This window comes from Syngnathus scovelli, chromosome 10 (assembly GCF_024217435.2).
Source record: "Syngnathus scovelli strain Florida chromosome 10, RoL_Ssco_1.2, whole genome shotgun sequence".
NCBI classification, from domain to species: Eukaryota; Metazoa; Chordata; class Actinopteri; order Syngnathiformes; family Syngnathidae; genus Syngnathus; species Syngnathus scovelli.
This window is the reverse complement of record NC_090856.1, coordinates 12,178,987-12,199,177: the sequence shown is the minus strand read 5'-3', so window position 1 is coordinate 12,199,177 and position 20,191 is coordinate 12,178,987. Positions and strand designations below refer to the sequence as shown.

The following is a 20,191-nucleotide window of genomic DNA, read 5'->3' as shown; positions in this document are numbered from 1 at the left end:
CTGAGAATAAAACTAGCGAGTGACGCTGCATGCACAACGCTCGCACTTCAACACACGACTGCCAAACGACAAAATGCACGCAAAAACACGCAAAACACAAAGCGCACACACCAACAAAGTGACGGCTTCATCTGGGGTTAATGACGCTAACGATGCTAATTAAAATCTGTCAGGGGCGAATGCTAACGCAGTAATGTGAAGCGCGTCTATATCAGAACCCCACTGCTCACCCATGTCACGGTTAGCGTGCCATGCCAATGACGGCGGGCGGGAGTGTGTGTGAGGGTGCGGCCATATTGCGCTATGGAGCAGGTGGAATGGCCTAAAAAGAAAACATAACCAAACTTAGAGGAATGAAATTACACCTATTTTCATGGGGGGGGGGGTGTCCAAAAACCAAGCACTAGTGGCTCCTGAATGGTCGAGGTCAAATGAATGGTCCGAGCAGTCCCGCCCAACTCCCACTGCCACCCGGGGGCAAAAGCTCAGCCAGCCCGTAACCGCCACAATATGTCCCATTTGCATTTTACACGTTTGCATTTGGAGAAAATGTTGCACCCTCGCCATGCACGTGGAGCCGCGGGCCAAAGCAGCAGCCGACGTGGCTCGGCTCCAGCCAGCATTTCAATATTTTACAGGCGGGAGGGCAGCAGTGGCTATGATCACGCTCGATGGCCTTCGCCTGCACCGAGTGGCAAGAGAGCGGCAGCGATGGATTGAAATCAACACTTGTGGCAAGGCAGGCTTGCTGCTTGCTATAGCTGCCTTGGCGCTTCTCACACAATTTTAGAGTTTAAAATTGAAGCACAGATGTTTTTCCCATCCATATATTCCACAGCAAGACGATGATGAAAAATCATCTCAAACAAAATGTGTTGACTTTGAAAATTTGCCATTTTCTCACTTCTTATTTGGGCCTTGGTTTGTTGTTCTTGTCCCTTCTTTCATGGTCTCTTTAGATCATTGCTCCCATGCACCTGTTCTCATTAGCCCCGCCCCTTGTGTTTTCCAATCAGCTCCCTCAGCCACCTATGCAGGTGTTCCTCATTATCTTGTCTACATGTGTTTACGTCAATAATATTGGAAAAGGTAAAATACAAATAAAATAACCCAATATGACATCCATTTTCTGTACTGCATTGTCCCTACGCGGATCGCGGCCGTGCTGGAGCCTATCCCAGCCGTCATCAAGGAGTAGGCGGGGGACACCCTCAACTTGTCAGGGTCCGGGGTGGTGTACTTCTTTTTTCCACAGGGAGCAACCGTGAGCAGAGTGGCGGAGGGCTCAAGTGCGGCTCATCAGGCTCATTAAAGGAGGGCTCTTAAGGAGCATGCTGTCAACCGCCTGTCCCTACCAGTGTGATCACCTCCACGGTTGTGCCTCTAGCTCCTAAATCTCGCTCCTAATTCTCGCCTTGCTCATCGACGCCACGTTCTCCTGATCCTCCGGTCTGCAGTAAGATCTCCGCCACAGCCACATCGAATCCTCTGACCAAGTCTTGTGTATTTCGCTCGCAGATTCCCTCCACAGATCATCGCCAAGATCCACCCCGTCTGGCTGAACTCCACACGCTCTACTATTGCTGCTCCCGCTCCTGGCTCAGATCCTCCCGCTCTACCTCCACCTCCAATAAATACTCCTCACTCATTTTGGACTTCTGAGTTGGTTTTCTGCATGTGGGTCAAACCAATCGGCAAAACGATGACAGAACTGGTTTCCAGCCAATCGCAGGGGACACAGAAACGAACAACCATCCGCACTCGCACCTAGGGGCAATTTGGAGTGCTCAATTGGTCTACCAAGCATGTTTTTGGGATGTGGGAGGAAACCCACGCAGGCACGGGGAGAACATGCAAACTCCACAAAGAGGGGGCAGGAGGTGGAATCGAACCCACACCCTCCTACTGTGAGTCGGACATGCTAACCAGTGCGCCACCGAGCCACCGCCCAATATAGCACATCTTTATATATTTGTAAAGGTAATCATTGAGTAGAGCCACCAAAGGTAAAAAGTATTGATGCCAAAATTTCAACACCTCTAAAAGTTCAGCATTACAAATACGAATCTGTGGGGAGAAAACCTGAAATCATGCAAAATACCAATGTGAGTAGGTTTTTTCATGAAAAAAGCTTTGGGGCAAATTTCCGTAGGCGTGCTCGTGTGTTTGCATGAGAAGTAAATGCGCGTGCACACTGCACAGCACGTTGAATGAATAAATGAAAAGTGTTTAAGTGAGTTATCTATTCAACTGAGAACATCCCCAACATCTGGACTGACACACTACCACCTGCCCCCCCCCCCCCCCCCCCCCCATCATGTATGTTTAATGTGTGCGTATCCCGAATGAGATAAGAAAGGGAGCAAGTGAAGGATGTCCGAGGGTGACACGGAGGGCCGCCTTTGAGTGAAGGAGCTTATTAGCATAATGTGGCTTTCCTCCTCTCAGCTACGCCCCCGCCATCCACCCATCCGTCCGGTTGTCCGTCCGTCAAGGCGGCATCCGCTCCGTCGCGTTGCATCAGTCTCCGCGGCGATGGGACGGCGGCGTCCGTGGCGGTCACCCGCGGTGACGGGCGGTGTCTCGGCGTATGTAAAGCAACTGTCTGCGTGCGAGGGCACTAATCTATGCTAATTTGACATTTACCAGCTCATTTGCATAACAAGCAGCAAAGACGTTCCGCAAACACAAAAAACAAGACGGCTCACTGTGCCAAGGCGGAGCTGAGCTGGTCGAGGGGGAGGGGCTTGTCGAAGCCAAGTTTGGTGAGCGAGCTGACCGCTAATGGACTTTTGCCTCTATCGGTGATCTCTGACTTGTTGCCATTCTTTATCAATGGTGCATGTCATCGATCCGGGATCTTGACACGTGTAGTTGCTCCGGCGATCATGAACGGTGCCAACCTTCAAGGATTTTGGAGGGAGTTCCACAGGGGAGGCCCGTGCAGGGTTACCAGCGTGAGGCGGGCGCGCTCAGCTCATGACCCGCTACAGCGGTTCGGCTAGATGGCTCAGTGCGGCTGCTCTTCCAAAATGCTGTCGGCTATACGTCTCTCGACTTCTTTGCTTATTTGCCAACTTTTTTGCTAACCCTCATGTGGAACCGAGCGCTGTCCGTGGTGTCACGCTTCTGTGCAACAGTTGGCCGACACAGCCTCACCGTGCCGTGCGTCCCTGCGCTCTTTTCACAGCCCAAACTGCATGCATGTGTGGGTCGGTGAAGGCGCTCGACGCGCCAGCCCGCCGGGGCGGCCTTTTGGCTGCCACCTCCTCACGCCCTCACCTCCGCCAGGAGGGAGAATCCAATACGGGCACACGCACGAACAGTGATGTCATCTGGCTGCGAAAGCGCCCATTTGACCGCTCTGTCTGCTGAAGCAACTGGGCGGCGGCCAGAGAACTGGAGCTAGGCCACAAGCCTCGCCGCGGCCCCCACACTCTTCTCACACGCGGAGGGACATGCGTTATTTTGCACAAAGTTCTATACAATACGGCTAGTTTAAACTTAAAGACGCAAACACGCAGCGACATGCGACCAAACTGGCGTACACTCGCGCGCCGTAAATAACCAAAATGCGATTTTTGTCCCGGCTTGTAGGGATTGTATTTTATTTGAAAATGTACACTCAAAATAACTGACGCTTTTCGATAAACACTTCATGTGTTTTCGCAGTTTGCGCATAACGTGGCTGAAAGCAAATGTGCAGCCAAGAAAGTTTCCTCCGAACCCTCAGCCACAAATCATTGACTGATTGATTGATTGATTGATTGATTGATTGATTGATTGATTGATTGATTGATTGATTGATTGATTGTTCGATTGATTGATTGATTGATTATGCGTACATGTGCGCATGCGCTATTGCAGTTCGGCCAAACCGCAAGCCGCCCGTCAGCAAACTATCCTGACGCATTAATAAGTAAATAAATAAGTAAATAAATAAATAAATAAATAACAAATAGTGAATAAATAAATAAATAAATAAATAAATAAATAAATAAATAAATAAATAACTAACCATACATCCATACACCCATCCATTTTCTGTACCGCTTTGTCCCGAAGGGGTCGCGGGCTTGCTGGAGCCTATCCCAGCAGTCATCGGGCAGTAGACGGGGGACAACCTGAACTGGTTGCCAGCCAATTCCATTCATTCATCCATTTTCCATACCGCTTGTCCCCACGGGGTTCGCGGGCGTGCCGTAGCCTATACCAGCAGTCATCGGGCAGGAGGCGGGGGACACCCTGAACCGATTGCCAGCCAATCGCAGGGCACACAGAGATGAACAACCATCCCACTCACACCTATCGGGGCAATTTGAAGTGCTCAATCAGCCAACCATGTGTGTTTTTGGGACGTGGGAGGAAACCGGAGTGCCCGGAGAAAACCCATGCAGGCACAGGGAGAACATGCAAACTCCACACAAGAAGGTTGAATCGAACCTGCACCCTCCTAACTGTGAGGCGGACGTGCTAACCAGTGCCCCACCGTGCCACCAGAATAAATGAATGAATAAACGAACGAACGAACGAACGAACGAATAAATAAATAAATAAATAAATAAATAAATAAATAAATAAATAAATAAATAAATAAATAATCACCCCGACGCCATCGGACAGCAAGCGGCTGTTGTCCCCGCGCCAGAGCTTCTCTCGCCGGGGGCTGCTAATCGCCCGCTACGGCTACGGCCCGCCGCACGCTCGCCTCGCTCGCTTGCAGAATTTGTCATCAGGAGCCCCGGGAGCGGACGACGAGCGAGGACAAGCGTGTCACCGTCCTCAACGCACATACATCGTCGACGCAAACGCTGCGTTGTTGTCGGCAACGTATCTTGTCTTGTTTTGCTGCGGTGTGTTAGGTTACGGATTTTAGTTATTGATCTGACTCCAAATTGCGATCAACACTTAACACATAAATTGCTATGTCCTAATCCACACACTGGCGCACCTAACAATTTTGCGAGTTCGTTCTGTCAAAGAGAAGACCAGTAGATCAATTAGACCAAATTTACCAATTATTTATTCCTGACAAAGCGCACTAATACAGGCCTGGGTCCCGGGTCCCTCACACTAAAACTCGTGCGTTTTTGTGACCACCAAAAGACGACACATTCTTCCGGGTTGCCCAGTTTTAAAGAAACACAATATGAATATTAAAGCATGCAAAATATTGTGAGATGATTGGTGGATGGCCATCTCCTCCCCGTGTCGGTGCTATCGCGGAGGTCAGGTGGTTGGAATTTCCCGCGAAGTCCAAGACACATAGACGTGCTGTTGTTCTCATTCCTGACCTTGAGGTGTTCTCTCGTCCGGTACTCCCTGTCTGGGCCTATACACAACACTTCCAAGAAAACAAGTTCATGCAGTTTGCTTGCACATTCTTCGCCCCCCACCAATCCACACGAGCACTCCAATACTAGATATTATATTAATATGATTATAAGTTTAACACAACCTTAAAATATGCTTGCAAACTCCCGAAAGCACATTTCCCTTTAGGTGCGTTGTAATTTCCTCTGCATGCTCTCGTGTTGTTTCCTTTCCTCAATCGCGATGGCGCAGCGTGATGCCAAAACAGGTATTTTGTGTGTGTTCGTGTTATGTACTTGAGTGGAGTCAAGTTGTTGCTCGTAGTTGTGACGTTGTGTGCGCACCTCATTTGTTGTCAAGTGCAGCTTTGCCTGCCGGTAGTCGCTGATGGCGGAGGGGTACACTTGCCTGTCTTGTGTGCCGACATCGTGAGTTGGAATTCCCACATATGACGGGGTGAATGTTTGTGGGTGCGTGTGTGTGTGCGTGCACGTCTGTGTGTGCCACAATTTTTTTTTTTGTTTGCTTCCGTTGCGTGTAGTTCCATGCAGCCATTTTTTGTGGTGATGTCGCGTATGCTCGTCGTGTCCGTGTCGGTGGATGAGCATTTCACGAGCGTGCGCCTCGTTGTTCCGCAGGCGGCGAACGCACTGTCAAGCTGCTTTCTCATTTCAAGTGGAAAAAGAAGTAATTACGTGGAAATATGATAATGTGCAACGCTGCGGGAGCCGCCCCGCCTGCCCGCATGCCTGCCCCTTATTAGCCAGACTGCCCCCATCCTCCCCCCTCCTGGTATTTCTTGCAGGGAGTCTCGGCCTTTCACGACTGGACAAACATTAGTGACTGGTCGGCCTCGCTTTGCATCAATTCCTTGCCTCGTCGGCATAATTTGAGGATGAGCTCCACCCCACCGGGCCTCAAGGTCTCAATGGTGGAGGTGATACCCCACCCCCACCCGTTGCTAGTTATTTCTGTAACCTGATATAGAGGTCTATTTTAGGTTATTTTATAGACCTAAAATAGCCCAAACAGCTCAGTGGCCTAGTAGTAGAGTGTCCGCCCTGAGACTGGAAGGTTGTGGGTTCAAACCCCGGCCGGGTAATACCAAAGACTATAAAAATGGGACCCATTGCCTCCCTGCCTGGCACTCAGCACTGCCGAACCCCTGGAGCCGACTCACTGAACCCCTAGGGTTTGATCGAACCCAGGTAAGAACCACTGGTGTAAAGTGTCATTGGGGCTATGGAATAACCTAAAATAGATTGATTGATCTGTGTGAAGTGTGGTTAATTCTGTAACCTGATATTAGGGCTATGGAATAACCTAAAATAGACAACAAAATTAAATCCATCCATCCATCCATTTTCTATACTGCTTGTCCCCACGGGGGTCGCAGGTGTGCTGGAGCCTATCCCAGCAGTCATCGGGCAGTACGCGGGGGACACCCTGAACTGGTTGCCAGCCAATCGCAGGGCATCGCATAGACGAACAAAAATTAAATCCATCAAATATGAAATATTAAACCCTAAACCAGCTGTAAATTGTATAAATAATCTACAGAAGTTGTATTGCTTTGTTTTAAACAACCATTTATCTGTTTGAAGTGTTGTTATTTCTGTAACCTGAGGCCAAAATTAAATCCATCCATCATCCATCCATTTTCTATACCGTTTGTCCCCACCATCAAATATGAAATATTAAACCATAAACCAGCTATAAGTTGTATAAATAATGTACATAATTTGTATTGCTTTGTTTTAAACAACCAATGATCCCTGTGAAGTGTGGTTATTTCTGTAACCTGATATAAAAGTCTATTTTAGGTTATTCCATAAATGCCAAAATTAAATCCATCTAATATGAAATATTGAACCCTAAACCAGCTGTAATTGGATGGGATTGCAATGCTGTATTGCTTCGTTCGAAACGCTAGGGGCAGACACGTGCGCCACCGTAAAAAAACAAGAAGAAGAAGTGTGCAGCGCAAGTAAAGTGTCCTATGGGTTTGAGCCCGTTGCTTCTACAGACAAAATTTTAAAAAAAGACACAAAGGAAGGCTGGTATCAGGTGAGTCTTCGAGGTTTTTCAGTAAGAGCTGTTGTTTTTGTCAGGAATGAGTTGAGCCAGGGCGACCAAATGCAGCTTGAACCAGGATTTATTAAAGGGAAAGGGAGTTGGAAGGGAGGTAGGTGGGGAACCGAAGACACAGACGGTATAGAGCAAACTTGGGCAAATTATGGCCCGCGGGCCACATCCGGCCCTTTGCGCGTTCCTGTCTGGCCCGCATGAGGCCAATCGTAAATTATATTTGATTACTACTTAATTTAAAAAAATAATAAATTGTGTCGTGCGTGCAATACAACTGTTTTGCTTTTATTTCGAAAGGCGTCGCACTTCCGTGTAGCGTACGTGTATGTGAGCTGTGCGTGAAGGTGAACAGTGCGAAGTAATGCTGCCCGAGAAATGTGTGCTGACGGTCAGAAAAGAAAAGTTGACAAGGAGCGCCGTGTTTTCAACAAGACATGGACTGCCAAGTATTTCTTTACAGAAATGAAAGGTAAAGCCGTGTGCCTGATTTGTGGTACACAGGTCGCTGTGTTTAAAGAATATAATTTGAGTCGCCACTACACGACCAAGCATGAGAAAAAATACATCTGTCTGATAAACAGGGCGCATCAGAGGCTGATGCATTGCTAGCAAAACTGCAAGCCCAACAAGGACTTTTTATCAAACTTCACACCCAGAGATGCAGCAGCTTTGTCATTTGAGGAAAAGTTAAAGAAGTTAAGAATAAATTGTACTGATTAATGATTGTTTTTTAATTTGACCTATACACCACAATTTCACATAGCTTAATATAAATATAAACAGAATAATTGTATTCTTCTTATTACCAGTACCAACTATTTAAAATAAATAATTTTGTGCATTTTACAATGGAAGAAAATTGAGCAGCTTTAAGTTATCGTAGGTGTGGCCCTCTGACACAACTCAGGTTTTTCATGTGGCTCCTTGTAAAAATTAATTGTCCACCCCTGGTTTAGAGACTCACGGCCAGCAAACAGACAGACCGACAGACAGAAGTCTACTTGGGCAAGGTTAAAATTCTGACCGTGAGCCTCCAGACAGACCGGGGGAAAACCAGACGACAGGAACACTGGGTACGGAGAGGGACGGAACAGAGAAGTAGACCGACACGGAGGAACACACGGGTAGGGCTTAAATACACAGGGTAACAAGAGGAAGCAGGTGACAGACATTACAGTAACGAAAGGGGTGTGGCCGAGGGACGTGCAGGCCGAGCGTGCTCTGGCACGGACGTGACAGTTTTGTTCTGCAAAGTTTGTCCATTTTATTATCAATTGTGAAGAGAAGAGCTGACACAAACGTTGTTAGGGTTTTCCAGGTTATCTTTATCGTAGGATTATGTTGGAATGTAGACTATAATGATTAACCAATCTTGTCTTGCTCTCACAATGCAGTAAAGTAAAGTGGTTGCATTCTCTGCTTGATTGACCAGCTGCAGAGGAAGCAATCAAAGTTGTTCTGTTTCCCACAACATCGTAAAACACCCCCTGCTCTGATTTGACCAGAGGCCGGGGGTTCACCAAACCTGCCCACTCTCACCCCCACTCTGTTTCTCTTAATAAATATGCCCTTGCAGGAGGGAGAGTTTTAGACCTCCATTCGATCATCGCTGCACACACAGCGACGAATGGACTCTCCACCTGCAGGTGTCTAAAAGGACTTACTTGTCTCCCGTGTGGTTCTTGCAAAATAAGTTGGAGTGAGCGAATCTCTAACAAACGTTAATGGTCGCTAAACGTTGATGGTAGCTTAAGTGAATTTGCTTCAAATACCAAAACGTTTGTTTCATGTCGATGCATAGTATGTATGTAGTGGTTTTCTTAAGTAAAAAAAATCTCAAGTAAATAAAATATTTTTGAAAGTTTATAACTGTACATATAAGGCATATAACTGCCTACATTTAAAAAGGAAATGTTATTGTTGACAAGAGGTTATGCCGTATGCATTTACAATTCATATGTGAATTCAAAACTAATGTATATAATGGCGTTGCTTTTGCAGATGTCAGCAGCTCGCTTTCAAAAATTGCCATGGCTATTATAAAACAAAAACAAGATTAAACAGTTAGTATAGATCACAAATTTCAGATTTTCTGATGGCATGGCAAAGAAGTAATTTCCCTTTTTACCCATGTTGTGATTTGTGACTCCAGATTTAGCTCAAGGAGTGGCACGTGAAAAGGTACCGTATTTTCCGGACTATAAGTCGCTCCGGAGTATAAATCGCACCAGCCATAAAATGCCCCAAAAAGTAAAAAAAAAAACATATATAAGTCGCTCTGGAGTATAAGTCGCATTTTGGGGGGCAATTTATTCGACAAAATCCCATGAACGAGCAACAACAGGCTAAACGATAGCAACAACAGGCTAAACGATAGGTATGCTAACGTGACAAACACAAACAAAGAGCTGAGAACGGGCCTGACGTAACATATAGAGTGATTAAGTACAACTATTACATGAATAACATGTTTATAAAACCATCGGTGTCACTCCAATTCATTAAGTCCATCGATCGTTCGATACGATAGCAACAGGCTAAACGATAGGTATGCAAACGTGACAGACACAAACGAGGAGCTGAGAACGGGCCTGACGTAACATATAGAGTGATTTAGGACAACTATTACATAAATAACTGTCATGCTGTCGTGTTTTGTTTTTGTCACTTCCTGTTTTATTGTTGAAACTCTCCTCTCGTTCCAGTTCGTGTGTCCTTCCTCTGTGCGTCCGGTCACGTGACTTCCCTGATCCCAAGTGTCTGCACCTGTGTCGTGACCCAATTGTCTACACCTGTGTTCCCCTCCTTCTGTGTGTATATAACCTGCGTCTTTCCTCTTGTCTGGTGCCAGTGCGTCTTGACTTGTCTGGAACATTAGCGATCCCGAAGCCATTGAGATTCCTCGAGAAACCTTGTTTAGCGAATACCCTGTTGCCCAGTATTAACTTTGTTATGTTAGTCAGCCTTTTTTCCCTCGTTTTGAGGCGCTTTATTTTTGCCAATTTTCCCTCATTTTGAGGCGCCTTTTGTTCTCTACTGCAATCCATTGGAGAAAATAAAACTCCTCTGTTTTGAAACTCTGCATTCGAGTCCTCTCCCTGCTCCAAGCCTGACAAATAACATGCTTATAAAACCATCGGTGTCACTCCAATTCATTAAATCCATCGATCGTTCGATACGATAGCAACAGGCTAAATGATAGGTATGCTAACGTGACAAACACAAACGAAGAGCTGAGAATGGGCCTGACGTAACATATACAGTTATTAAAGAAAACGATTACATGAATAACACGTTTATAAAATCATCTGCGTCACTCCAATTCATTAAATCCATCGATCGTTCTTTGTCAACAATGGATGCGCGCGAATGAGGGCGCTTGCACTTCAAAATATTCCACAGGCCCATATAACGATAGATAAACTATATTTCAAATAACTATAATATAAGCAATAATATTATCAAACCATCCGTGCACTTTAAATCCATTAAATCCATCGATCAAATTCCTCGTCCTTTGTCAACATCGCCGCGCGTGCGCTCTGACGTCAGCCTCGTCTTTATTACACAGATCTAGTATATAACTATATTGTAGCGTTAACAAAGTACAAGGATAGACGTGGGCTTGGTAAACGGCTCTTTATTAAACAAAACAAATTTCCAAGCGTGTGGCGGCGTGGACTTCCAGACACGAGAGCTCAATGGCATAGGACCGGACCGGTGTTGTCCGTAATGGCCATGTCCGAGCCCCATGCACCGTTTGCGGACAGCCACTCGCCCGAGCGCCGGCCCCCGACTCAGTAGAGTAGGACCGGGCGTGCGTAAAAGCCATAATAGCTTTTCAAACCTTCTATGTCACTCCAAATCCTTAATTCCTTCAAACTCTTTGTCCTCCGTGTCACTTAGAAATGATCACCGCTAATGATGCCGGTAGTCCTTATGTGGGCACGTTTGTATGTAAACAACCGCCGCGCCGCGCTACTGACGTCACTTGAAATAGTAATCCATTGGTACATCACGGTTCTCCAAACTTTCTTTCTGCTGCTCGATTACTGTTTTCAGCTGCATATTTTACAACTTGAAGTTTGTAACCTGCAAAATATGAGTTTCTTTTTGGTGCCATTTTTCTTAAGCCCGCCCAGTTGATGAGTCACGGCCAACGGTGAAATTTAGAGCGCCCTCATCCAGTTTCGTCTGAAAATATAATTTTTTCAGATGTAGTTTTTTGTTTTGTTTATTTGGTTAATTATCAAAGTCAAAGTCTGCTTTATTGTCAATTTTTTTTCATATACCAAGACACACAAAGAGATTGAAATTACGTTCCCACTATCCCTCGGTGACATAGTACACTTATGCATACAAGCAACACAAAAAAAACCAAGAAGGCACAAACAATGAATAAATAGGAGTGTTGAATAAATTATAAATAAACAAATAATAATAAATATAAGAGGAGCAAAAATGGAGCAAGTGTACATACAGCAGACAGTGGACTTGGATATGGTGCTTTAAAGTGTTAATTGCTTTATTTGATGTTTTCTCTTGATGTATTTTTATGTTTTAAATATGTTCAAGATAAAGATATAAAAGCATGTGAAGTGATCAACTAGACTAAAAATAACATGGGAAGTGGTCAACTATACTTGTAACTAAGTGATGTCTTAATGATCAAGTAAGAATTTGTGAAAAAAAACATATATAAGTCGCTCCTGAGTATAAGTCGCCCCCCCACCCAAACTATGAAAAAACCCGCGATTTATAGTCCGGAAATTACGGTAGGTTTTTATCTTCTGATGTCATTAAAATGCGCACCTAACTTTGTTTTACGCTCAACAGGGCTCGGAATTCTAAGTCAAATCACTTCAAAAGTTAAGATTGTATTGTGTTATGTGATTAACAGCAGTTAATGGGTGAATTGTCAAGTCACACATCTTCTTTTTCCCTTTCCCTCTTTTTCAGACTCCAAGCCTGGAGAAAAGAGGAGCATCTGTATTAAAAACTGAATGGACTCCACAAGGTACAGATTGATTTTTGACTTATTCTTGATTGTAGAAGTAATCACAACTGCCTTGCGTTATCTTTGGAAATTGATTTGTTATTGGTGGTTTGAATATACTTATGTATGCTTAGCTACTGTCGAGCATATGCAAAAAGTGTAATTGCAATCTTCAATATGGAACTTCCAAACAGGGCAAAGTTTATCATTGGAGAATGGTTCATTTGAATTTTGCAGCTAATATTTGCTTCATTCTTCAACAGCTAGGAAGTGAGTGTGAAACGCCCATGACAGGGAAAAGTAAGAGTTTTTATTGTAGGCATTAGTCATTTAAAAAGAGGTCATAGCTGCAGTAATTTAAGTGAGCATTTTATTTCTTTTTCTCTTTATTCTCAAAGTTTCTGAAGGTCATCATGGAGCCCCTTCTGGCAATCCCTGGGCGGTGTCAGGGTCCGGGGTGGCATACTTCTTTTGTCCGCAGGGAGCAACCGTGAGCAGAGTGGCAGAGTGCAGAGGGCCCAGGTACGGCCCATCAGGCTCCTTAAAGTAGGGCTCTTAAGGAGCATGCTGTCAACTGCTCGTCGCCTGAGTGTCCCTTCAGTGTGATCACCTCCGCGGTTGTGTTTCTAGCTCCTCGCTCATAGTTTTCGCCTTGCTCATCGACGCCACGTTCTTCAGATCATCCGGTCTGCAGTAAGATCTCCGCCACAGCCACGTTGAATTCTCTGACCAAGTTTTGTGTATTCTGCTCGTAGATTACCTCCACCGATCGCCAAGATCCACCCCATTCTGGCTGAACTCCACACGCTCCACCATTGCTGCTCCCGCTCCGTGCTCCTGGCTCTGATCATCCCGCTCTACCTCCACCGCAGCTCCTCCAATAAACACTCCTCACTCATTCTGGACGTCTGAGTTGTTTTTTCTGCATGTGGGTCAAATCAATCGCTAAAATGATGACAGGCTGAGAAGCCTCAACTCTCGTTCAGAATGTGACGCGGAGAGTGGACGGTGCCCATGACTGATCTGGAGACCTTTGACATGATGTCCATGGAAGTATATGACAAACAGGATGCAAGACTGAATGACAGAATGATTAAGCATGGAATTGGTTAGTCAAAATTGTGATTGTTGTGGTCCCCCCCTTCAGTCTTGATAGCTTACAAATGGAACCTGTAGGGTTCTCTTTGGTTTAATTGCTGTACTGTCAAAGTTACTGACTTCAGTTATTTTTTGCTTGATTTACAAGAATAAAAGTCCTCAATTCATTTTTGTCTAGTCTTAATTCCACCCTTCTGTGACACTGTTCATAATTCCTTGTATACAGATTGCAAAGCAGTCTTGTCTGAGGAGGCTGCTGATTTGAAGACCTGCATGTTTCCAAGACCATGGACAGGTATGATTAGTTTGACATCTGTACTGTAGATTAAAAAAAGACAACAGTGAAGGCTTACGATGTGGTGGCTGCGCTCAATGGTGACGTTTTTTTTTCTGTTGTAGACTCTACACAAATGACAATGACAACGTTCAATATGTGTGCTCGTGTGACTCGTGCAGAGGGCCCTCAGGAAGACTGCTCTGATAGCGCCGGTAAATAAAAAAAAAAAACGTCAGCTCGTTCCTGTGCGATTGCTTCATGTTCGAAATGTGCGACTAACATAAGATGCATCAAGTGAAAACTATTTTACAGGTAGTGTTTTATTTTTTCCCATATTCATATTTATTTTACAGAGTAATCTTAAGGTCTACAATGGGTGGTGCCTGATGTCCATCGAGTTCATCTTTGTAGAAGCTGTTGGCGACACGCACAGAGGTCACGGATGATTAAACAAGGACCACAATGGCTTTAAAATTAAAACGGGCTCCAGCGTTGAGTAGCAAAGGGGGCTATCAAAACCCCACAAGAGTGATATTTATATTGTTTCCCCCTTGTGTTTCGCCGAGCTGGTTGTTTTGTTTATTTGATATGTGTCAAGATCTGTCAGTTCGTTTCCTTGTTTTAATGTCATAGTTTCAGTTCGCGTGTCTGTGTGCTCGCCCCTCCCCTCTTGTGCTCTGATCAGTGTAATTGCCGTCACCTGCCTCTCGTTAACTGTCTTGTATTTAAGTCCTGTCTGCCTGTCAGATTGTTTACGTCTTATGTCTTCTTGTTTCTTCTAGTTGCTTGTCTGTTCTCGTCTTGTTTTGTCCTTCTGTTCAGTTATTCACGTCCCTAGTCGAGCATCTATAGTTTGTCTTTTGAGTTTGTTCAATAAACCCTGGTCCAAGCTGCATTTGGTCGGCCAGCTTCATTTACTTCATGACCATATGTCCTACATAAAATATGTACGTATATATTTATATTGTAACTTAGTAGTTTTGTTCCATTAAAATAGTCGTGATTTTTTTTATATTTTATGTATATATGTATATATTTTATGTATATATGTATATATTTATGACATACATATGATTTAAAAACCTTGCACATATTTGTGATGGTCGAATTATGTTTGAAACATTTTTTTCATTTAGGGTCAATTATCGTTTGGTTAATTTTAACATCAAAAGGTGTGTTTTGTATCTGCAGCTAACATAAGTATGACTGTTACTGAAACCTATTTTTATATTAATAAATGTAAATTTTCACACCCTGGACCAGGGGTGCTCAATACGTCGATCGCCAAGCTACTACTGGTAGATCGCATGACGTTAAAAAAAAAAATGCTGTATGCGAGAATCCAGTTTATCGCTTGATTGACATACAGGTAAGCCTGTCGGGAGGCAATCACAGTGAACCGCACATGCGCAATAGACAGTGACTACAACCCCTCACCGCAGCATGTTTAACGGCCGCGCACACACAAACCGCCAAAGTTTATAAGCTAATCAACGCACGCACTCGCTTTTTTCTTTTAAACAAAAGAAAGTTTATGACCATCAAAAATGAGTGGGGTTGCTGGACCAAGTAAGAAGCCAAAAACGTATCACTTTCATACGGAATGGGAGTTGGACTTTTTTTTTCACAATGTCATTTTCTAAGTGCGTTACAAAAATACACGCACTATATTATTTCAAGATTCAAGAGTTTTTTATTCGCCATGTTTGAGCATGCCAAACAAGGAATTTGACTTCGGTAAATCACAGCCTCTGTTCAACATTTAGGTGACTAACAACAACACTCAGGACATGTGAAGAACGAAAGATATTCTCAAACACCCCCTGATCTTAAACTCCCAAGAGGGCAAGGAAAAACTCAAAACTCCAGCTAGGGGAAATGAGAAACCTTGAGAAGAGACCACAGATGGGAGGGTCCCTCTTCTAGGATGACCAGGCTGCAATGGATGCAGAGTGTAAGGGAACGGACAGTACAGCCAAGTGCGTAGCGACGGACTTTATTGGAGAAGGGGATGATGGGAACAGCGGGCGCTGGAGCGGCGATCGGGCTGGAGAGGACAAACGATTCTGCGGGGGTTCCAAGTAGTCAAGCGGGTCCGTAGCTTCGGGACTGATGAGCAAGGCAGCATAATGGACAGACTGACACTCAGGTCTGCGCTGGCGGCGCTGATATAGTGCTGTCCATGAGCCCGTGGCAGGTGACGGCGATTCCATTGACAGGGGGGCGTGGTCCTGTCGCCGGTGGCACCAGCACGTGACAGAACCCCCCCCACAAGGGACGGCTCCCGACGTCCCCAGGAACCAAAAACAAAACAAAAAAAAAACAAAAAAGGAAGGCAATTCCCCGGGCGACCAGGTGGGGGGGTCAGCACACCGCCGAAACGTCCGACACCTCGCCAGACGCAGGATCGACGGACGCGGGAGCAGAAGACCCCGGTACCGGCGGGCAAGACCTCCCCTCGTCCCTCCTCGGGCGCCCGCGCCGAGGACCCGGTTGGTCCGGATGGCAGCGATGGAACTCCGTGATGAGCGAACGGTCGAGTATCCATCGGCTCGGAACCCAGGAGCGGTGCGCGTCGTCATAACCCTCCCAGTCCACGAGGTATTGGAGACCACGACCGCGCCGCCGCGATCGGAGCAGGGAGCGGACAGCGTAAGCCGGGCCCCCCTCAACGAGCTGGGGCGGCGGCGGCGGAACGGGCGCCGGCGCCAACGCGCTCTCATGGATGGGCCGCACACGGGACACGTGGAACGTGGGGTGAACCTTCATGGACTCTGGAAGGAGAAGACGGACTGCGGCCGGGCCAATCACCTTCTGAATAGGGAACGGTCCAACAAAGCGGGGCGCCAGTTTGCGGGATCCTGCTCGCAGCGGCAAATCCCGCGTCGAGAGCCACACACGCTGCCCCACTCTGTACTCCGGAGCCGGTGTCCGGTGCTTGTTCGCCTGGCGGGCGTAGCCTGAAACAGAGCGGAGAAGAGTGACCCGGGCCCTCGCCCAGGCGCGATGACAACGGCGGACACAAGCCTGGGCCGACGGGCACGCCGCACCACGCTCCTGGTGGGCGAACAAGGGTGGCTGGTACCCGAAGACGCAGTGGAAAGGCGAAAGTCCAGTAGCCGAGCTGGGGAGGGAATTGTGAGCGTACTCTACCCAGGGAAGCTGTTGGACCCACCCGCGCTGGTCCCCGGCGGCCATGCATCGGAGAGACCTGCCCAGTTCCTGGTTCAGGCGCTCCGCTTGACCGTTGGACTGAGGGTGAAACCCCGAGGAGAGGCTGGCCGTGGCGCCGAGGAGTCGGCAGAACTCCGTCCAGAAGGTGGAAGCGAATTGAGGTCCTCGGTCTGACACGATGTCCTGTGGGAGACCGTGGTGGCGAAACACCTCCCGCACCATGATGGACGCCGTCTGCTTCGCAGATGGGAGCTTAGGCAGAGGGATGAAATGCGTCATTTTGCTAAAACGGTCCACCACCGTGAGGACCACCGTGTTTCCCTCAGAGGGGGGGAGGCCCGTGACAAAGTCGATCGACAGGTGAGACCAGGGACGCTGGGGGACCGGCAAGGGTTGAAGCAGCCCGGCCGGAGGACGAGTAGACGTCTTGTAGCGGTTACAAATTGAGCAGGCTCTGACGTAATCGCTGGTGTCCACTTGCCAGGTGGGCCACCAGAAACGCTGTGCCACCACGTACCTCGTGCGTGCCGCGCCGGGATGACAGGCCAGGCGTGAGTCGTGCGCCCATTGCAGCACGGACGACCGCAGACCTTCAGGGACGAACAGGCGACCCTCCGGGCAGTTGCTGGGGCCGGGTTGATCGCGTGATGCGGCTTCCACTTGGCGTTCGATCTCCCATGTAAGAGCCGCCACCCGAACTGAGCTCGGGAGGATAGTGGGAGGCGGACCCTGTCCCTCCTCCCCCCCAGGAAACAAACGCGACAGGGCGTCCGCCTTCGCGTTACGGGAACCCGGTCTATAGGAAAGAGAGAACTCAAACCGGTCAAAGAACAGAGCCCACCGTGCTTGTCTTGCGTTCAGCCTCTTGGCCGATCGCAGATACTCCAAGTTGCGGTGGTCGGTCCAGACGATGAACGGAGTGGTGGCGCCCTCCAGCCAATGCCGCCACTCCTCCAAGGCCAACTTGACGGCGAGGAGCTCCCGATTCCCGATGTCATAGTTTCGTTCCGAGGCCGACAGACGGCGAGAAAAGAAGGCGCACGGGTGGAGGCGATCGTCTTGGTGGCTACGTTGAGACAGCACCGCCCCGACACCCACGTTCGAGGCGTCCACCTCTACCACGAACTGTCTGTCGGGATCGGGAACCCTGAGGATGGGAGCGGATGTGAACCTCCTCTTAAGCTCCTGAAATGCCCGTTCTGCCCGTTCCGTCCATTTGTACGGGGAGGCGGGGCTGGTAAGGGAGGTGAGGGGCGCGGCCACTGTGCTGTATCCACGGATAAAACGGCGATAAAAGTTCGCGAACCCTAAGAACTGTTGCAGTCGCTTGCGTGTTTCGGGAACAGGCCATGACGTGACCGCTTGCACCTTCCCAGGGTCCATCTCGATGGATCCCTCACGCACCACATAGCCGAGGAATTTGACAGAGGAGGCGTGGAACTCGCACTTCTCCGCCTTCACGTAGAGCGAATTCTCAAGGAGACGGCGCAGCACCGCCCGTACATGCTTGATGTGCTCAGGGAGCGAGCGTGAGAAAATGAGGATGTCGTCTAAATAAACGAACACAAATTTGTCCAGCATGTCTCGTAGCACGTCATTAATCAGTGACTGGAAAACCGCTGGGGCGTTGGTGAGCCCAAACGGAACCACCAAGTATTCGTAGTGTCCGCTCGGGGTGTTGAAAGCCGTCTTCCACTCGTCTCCCTCCCGGATGCGGATTAGGTGGTAGGCGTTGCGAAGATCCAGCTTGGTGAAAATGGTGGCTCCCTGAAGGCTCTCGAAGGCGGAAGACAGAAGAGGCAGAGGGTATCGGTTCTTCACAGTGATCTCGTTTAGTCCCCGGTAGTCGATACACGGGCGTAGCGTGCCCTCCTTCTTCTTCACGAAGAAGAACCCCGCTCCCGCAGGTGAAGAGGACGGTCGTATGATACCGGCTGCCAGGGACTCCCGGATGTATTCCTCCATAGCCCGGCGCTCAGGAGCGGACAGGGAGTAGACGCGTCCTTTGGGAGGGAAGGTGCCGGGTAACAGCTCGATAGCGCAGTCGTAGGACCGGTGTGGAGGAAGAGAAGTGGCCCTGGCTTTACTAAAAACCTCCTTGAGCTCGTGATAAAACGCTGGGACATTGGGGATGTCGGGACTGTACCTCGGCGGGGCTCTGCTGAGAGGGCTGGTGGCCGCCTTCAGGCACGCCTGATGGCAGCGTTCGCTCCACTGCCGAACAACCCCCACCTCCCAGTCCAGCACCGGGTTGTGCTGCCGCAACCAAGGGTGCCCCAGTATGAGCTGCTGTCCTGGGAGGGAGAGAAGAAAAAACTGGATGGTCTCGTGGTGATTGCCCGAGAGCAGTAACTTAATTGGTTCCGTCACGAAAGCCACCTCGCCGATCAGACGGCCATCAATGGCACGTGCGGGAATAGACGGGCTCAGAGGGAGGAAGCCGACACCCCACTTGCGTGCCAGGCTAATGTCCATGATGTTCCCCTCCGCGCCGGAATCCACCAAGGCCGCCACGTTCTGGTCGCCCGCCGCGAGCTGGACGCGTGCCTGTAGCGTGAGCGTGCTGGGGCTGGGAGAGCCGGTGCTGGTCGAGCTCACGCGGATCCCCCGACGCCGCGTGAGCTCCGGCCTCTTTAACGGGCACCCCGCTACCCGATGGCCCCCCTCCCCACAGTAAAAACACAAGCCCAGTGAGGGGCGTCGACGGTGCTCCTCCGAGGGAACCCGAGCCCCTCCCAGATCCATGGGCTCGCCGGGTGGTGTGGTTGGCGGGTCCCCAGCAGACGGAGGAATGTGACCACACGGGTTTCGCGGGGACCTCCTCTCCCGATCGCGCCGCCGCGTCTGGATCCGCCGGTCTACTCGGGCCGCCAAGTCCATCGCGCCCCTCAGGGTTCGCGGGCGATCGTACGCAACCAGTCCATCTTTCATGTACTCAGCGAGTCCGTTTAGGAAGGTGCTAACGAGCGCCGGCGTGTTCCATCCGCTGCTGCCGGCCAACGTCTGGAACTTAAGGGCGTACTCTGCGACCGATCGGCTACCTTGACGCAGCGTCGCCAGTTCCTCGGCGGCGTCCTCGGCGGCGGATCCCAGGTCGAACAGGCGGAGCAATTCCTCCGCGAAGGCGTCGAAGGAATCGCAAGCCGGGGCCATCCTTTCATATTCGGCCAGGCCCCACAGCCGCGCCTCGCCCGTGAGGTGGGTTAGGACGAACCCGACCTTGGCTGATTCCGACGAAAACGTGA

The 20,191-nt window shown here is 48.6% G+C and overlaps 1 long non-coding RNA gene across 2 annotated transcripts; it reads left to right on the top strand.

Annotated features, from left to right (window-relative positions):
* Window positions 1–7,261: 7,261 nt before the first annotated feature.
* On the top strand, window positions 7,262–14,667 carry LOC137840702 (uncharacterized). Of its 2 annotated transcripts, none has more exons than XR_011087617.1 (8): window positions 7,262–7,380; window positions 12,361–12,418; window positions 12,661–12,697; window positions 12,796–12,919; window positions 13,153–13,325; window positions 13,722–13,790; window positions 13,895–13,984; window positions 14,126–14,667. It is a non-coding gene; the product is annotated as an uncharacterized lncRNA (long non-coding RNA). The 2 variants fall into 2 exon arrangements; XR_011087616.1 differs by having other exon boundaries at window positions 13,153–13,505.
* The last annotated feature ends 5,524 nt before the right edge of the window (window positions 14,668–20,191 follow it).